This window comes from Nelumbo nucifera, chromosome 4, assembly GCF_055504915.1.
Source record: "Nelumbo nucifera cultivar China Antique chromosome 4, China Antique-T2T, whole genome shotgun sequence".
Taxonomy (NCBI): domain Eukaryota; kingdom Viridiplantae; phylum Streptophyta; class Magnoliopsida; order Proteales; family Nelumbonaceae; genus Nelumbo; species Nelumbo nucifera.
The window spans coordinates 28,334,243-28,338,945 of NC_142652.1; the positions used below are offsets into that span (position 1 = coordinate 28,334,243).

The 4,703-nt window shown below is 34.0% G+C and overlaps 1 long non-coding RNA gene and 1 other non-coding gene across 2 annotated transcripts; both read left to right on the forward strand.

Annotated features, from left to right (window-relative positions):
* Positions 1-386: 386 nt before the first annotated feature.
* LOC148792106 (uncharacterized) lies at positions 387-2,097 on the forward strand. The gene is made up of 4 exons (XR_016085238.1): positions 387-576; positions 674-777; positions 901-1,389; positions 1,628-2,097. It is a non-coding gene; the product is annotated as an uncharacterized LOC148792106 (long non-coding RNA).
* On the forward strand, positions 1,422-1,495 carry TRNAV-AAC (transfer RNA valine (anticodon AAC)). Its single transcript has one exon. It is a non-coding gene; the product is annotated as a tRNA-Val (tRNA).
* Positions 2,098-4,703: the final 2,606 nt, after the last annotated feature.

The window sequence follows — 4,703 nt, forward strand, 5'->3', positions numbered from 1 at the left end:
AGTTATGATCAGTTGCAGGTAAATTAAGAATCATTTGACTAAGCATTATATTCCACGAATTAGCTGATGATGTTTTCCAAATAACAATATTTTAACTATAAATAAACCTCACATGATAGGGACCACGTGCTTGAGAAGTCAAGAAAACAACAGTTGTCACTAATTGTTAGTAAGGATGTCAATTGGATGGGATTCGGTCCAATCCGATACCCAATTCAATATGAATTCATTATAAATGGAGCAGGTTTAAATTGGTTCAATATGAATACTTTGAATCAGTTTAGATTGGTTCAATTCAATATATATATATATATTATTTATCAAAAATCATGGCTCTTTCCATACTATATCTTTCCTGCATCATAGATTTTCCTTAATGCAAAGCCAAGAAAACTCGACCTAATACTTCCCGGCCCACCATTGCTTACCAGTTTGAACATCCTTTCTTCTACAGCATGTATCATTTACTTCCTCAATCCAAACCTCAAGTTCACGACAATTTCTCTTTATCAGAAACCACCTCCACGGGTAGTATCATTCCACCGGAGTTTCTCCATGAAGCAGTTTTTTCTGGAGGTGCACCCTTCTCCCCACTTTGTTTTATATTTATCTTGTCCATTTTTTCTTTTCTTTTTCTTTTTTCAGAGTAACATGTTGTTGGTTGTTACTGCAGATAGGTTCTGGGAAATTGAAGCTGCATATGGGCGTGTAGATGGAGTTGTGAAAACGGCTACAGGCTATTATGGAGGAACCCTTAAGAAACCTACGCACAGAGAGGTGAAACTGATAAGTTACCCATCTCTCATTTCTTCTATTTTTACAACAATCTCTCTTTCGTTTTTCTATATTTCCATTTTAAACAAAACTAAAGACGTCTTTAATTTCTTCTTGTTTTTACAGGTCTGTGAGGGGCGTACAGGCCACACTGAAGCCGTAAAAGTTGTATTTGATACGCGAAAAGTATCATTCAGATATCTCTGTGATTTTTTCTGGGAAACCCATGATCCCACCAACAAATTATACTTGGCAATTCCCTCTCCTTTTTCTATAACTATGGTTTCAGTTTCCCTTTGCATTTCTTCTTTCCTTTTTTTTTAGTCCTGACTGGAGACTGTTGCAGAACTTTGGGATTAAAACACATTATCGATCTGCAATATTTTACGCGGACGAAGATCAAAGGAAGCAAGCGCAGGAGTCCAAGGTCAGACAGCAGATGAAGCTGAACAAGAGAATAGTCACAAAGATCATTCCTGGAGGATTAGATTTCTGCCTCGCAGAAAACCAACACCAAAAGTATTATTTGCAGAAGAAGTACAGACTCTGTGAGATTTTGACTTTGCGAAGTACGGAGCAATTCGTGGAATCCAATACAGCTTGCAAACTTAATGGGTATGTATCGAAGTCACTTTATTTCAATCAGCGGTGTCGTGGTGTAGTTGGTTATCACGTCAGTCTAACACACTGAAGGTCTCCGGTTCGAGTCCGGGCGACGCCATCTTTCATTTCTAACTTTTTTACCCAGTTGGCCAGCTGGCTATTAGAATCCAATTGTGTCTCAGCATCGTCATTATTTTAATACGAAGTGATTGTTAATTAATAGTTCTTTTGATTTTTTTTGCAAATGAAGGATATTGGCGATGGATGGGAAAACAGCCACTGATTGGTTGGAAAGACTCTTAAGAAGTCATAACTTGCCTAAGCAAGCCAAGTTAATATGTGAAGGAATTATTGAAGAATTCAGTAGAAACGACGGAGAAGAAGCTGCAACTGCAAATGCACCGTAAGTGCAGATAGCTTATACAAAGGATGAAACCCATCTGGATGCGTAAAAGACAAACTGCATCACAAGCCAAAAACCAGGTAGGAGAAATAGAGATGGCACACAACACAACTGTGTGAACCAAAACACCCTTTTTTCAAAAGGAAAAATGCTATTGGTGATAACTTTGATTGTTTGGTAGGTTACAGTAATGCTATTAGGAGATGCAAGCTGGGTTGTAGGCAAGATATCCAAAAGCAGTTGATTCCACTGTGTTTGAGGGTCTGACGAAATGGTTCTGTTTTTATTTTTATTTTTATTTTTGCTAGCAAGAAGGACTAATAAATATATAGCAGTGGTTTCTAGTTCCTACATTCTTGTTAAGATAAATATGGATCATAAACTTGGAAAATTTTTAATACCAGTATTCCTACATTTCTCGTTCTTTCTGGGATATAGAACTAAAGTAATTTTTTGATTCCATGGAAGGACATTTCACAATGTTTTCCAGGTTGAACACATCATACAAAAAGAAGAAGAAAAAATATGCATGTTAGGATTACAGCTTTAGTCCATAATCATTATTTAAAAAGAAACAAAGAAAAAAGGGAAGAAATTAAATGTTAGGTTTACAGCTTTAGTAAGTTTGTTGAACTCCATAGTTATGTGTCAATTCCATTTAGCCTCAGTTTGTTTCAATGTAAAAAAGGGTACGAAGCAAAATTTTTAGTCTAAAGGGGTAAAACTATATCTTAAATATTATAAAGTAGAAAATTTTTCCAACACTTTTTACAAACACTGTTTTTTTAGTGAAAAACTATTTAATAGTGAACTCTTTATCAATTTATCCAATGGTCTGATCAAATCAGACTAGAATTCAAGTAATTTTTTATGACAAAAAGATGAACTGATATTTTGATGAAGAACCTAAAATTCGATTGGATCTATGGTTCAACCACTAATCATCCTTGTTAAGCTGGTTTTTCATTAATTTTTCATCTTTTAGTTAAAATTGTTGCTATTGAGAACTGAAACCAATTTGCAAATGCTCAATTCAGAAGTGTTTGTGAACTTATTCCAATACTAATTAATTTCTATTTGAGCAGAGGTTTTCCCCTTTCTGAATTGATCGAGTTCGTTTTTTTTTAAAAAAAAAGTTTGAAATTGCATCCATTTCCTAAAATTCTCTCTTTTCGTCATTCTTCATGTATGTTACCTAACATATCTATCAGCCTACTGCCCTCTCTGTACATGTTCGAATATTTACACTCTCAACGAAGGTTCAAAATATAGTATTGGTCCAAGGCCCGAGCATGTGTTACAGGTAGACTGATGGGTACAAGGTTCAAAAAATATATATATATATATATAATATTTATATATTATATATTATAATTATATAATAATATATAATATGTAATATATTAATAAAATAAACAATTGATTTCAATTTTATTATACTAATTTACTTAATTATTATATAAATAAACAATTGCATACATTAAAATTCATATAAAAAAAAAATTTTAAGTTTTTTTTTTCATTTTTTAAATAAATAGTTTTGGTCCGGGCTTGGCCCACATATCAGCCTTACCTACGGCACGACACGGGCATGCATGGGCTTGGAACGTGGACTGTGCCAGGCCGACCCCCCAAATTATCCCAAGAAAGGACGACATGGCTGAAGATAACTCAACCCGATACGACCTGTTTTACACCTCTAAAGATATGCTTCAAAAGTAGGAACAATAAACCAAATGCGAACAAAGAAATAAGAAAGGCCAAACCTGGCCACCTGTCTTTAGTTGTTGAAGTTGTGGAACTTGTCAAACAAAATACATATGTATAAATTGAGTTCGAATTTCCTACTAATTTAGCCTTCCAACAACACACTAAACTTTAACATCCATTACATACTACTTTTTTAAAACTAAATATCTATTTTTATGCATAAATATTTTTGAAACAATAAATTTTTATTTTTTCAGTTACCCACAAAACATTTCTCTCTCTCTTGTGCACTAAGGAGGAGTTGGCAAATTTCAAACTAAGCTACCTAGCATCTTGCATCTTAAAACTTCTAGATGTTAAACATAACATGATCTGTTTTCAACTTTTACATTTTTCTTCACTCTTGGATTCTCTACTAAAGATATGACTTCTAGTTGATTGAATTTGATATTCTTCCCAAGTTCCTCGTAATGTTCAATAGGGAACTATTATACATGCCTAATTGAACTCTCAGCAATATATAAATCTATTTGACCTGAATTTTTTGAGGAATTTACTCCCTACTTCCATTTCTTAAACCATAAACTTATAGATTTGATAACATAACCTGATAAACAATTAAAATGACTCATCTTTGTGGATGATGCTAAGTGCAATGTTCAAAATAAGCCCTGTGAGGTTCTAGTTTGAGGCATCTCAAACCTATAATAGTGATGAAGTTCAATGTTCTTATTTTAAACAAAGATGAACAGATTGCTTTTGTTGGGACCTCACAACAACCACCCACAATATAAAATCACAAGTTATTTGAAATAACAACCACGAGAAATCTAATAGCAACAAAAATGATAAAATCCAAGCAAAGACAAATAAAAGCATGCACCACAAAAAACATAAAGATTTACGTGGTTCGGCCTTACCACTTACGTCCACGGGAGAGACGAAATCTATTCTTCACTATGAAAGAAAACTGAGAACAATACAAGTACCTTGCGACTTGCAACCCAAACTAACCCTTAACTCTTGTACACCCGTTCTCCCTTTCCTCTCAACCCGAAGAACAAAAACAAGAGAAAAAACTCACTCTCACACCAAGAGCACTTTGTATTTTTCTCCCAAAAAATATTAACCCTATATACAAAAGAAAGCTTTTATATGTAAAACCTCTTTAGCCTAAAGAGGGACCACACCATCCGTTAGATTAAAATTAATG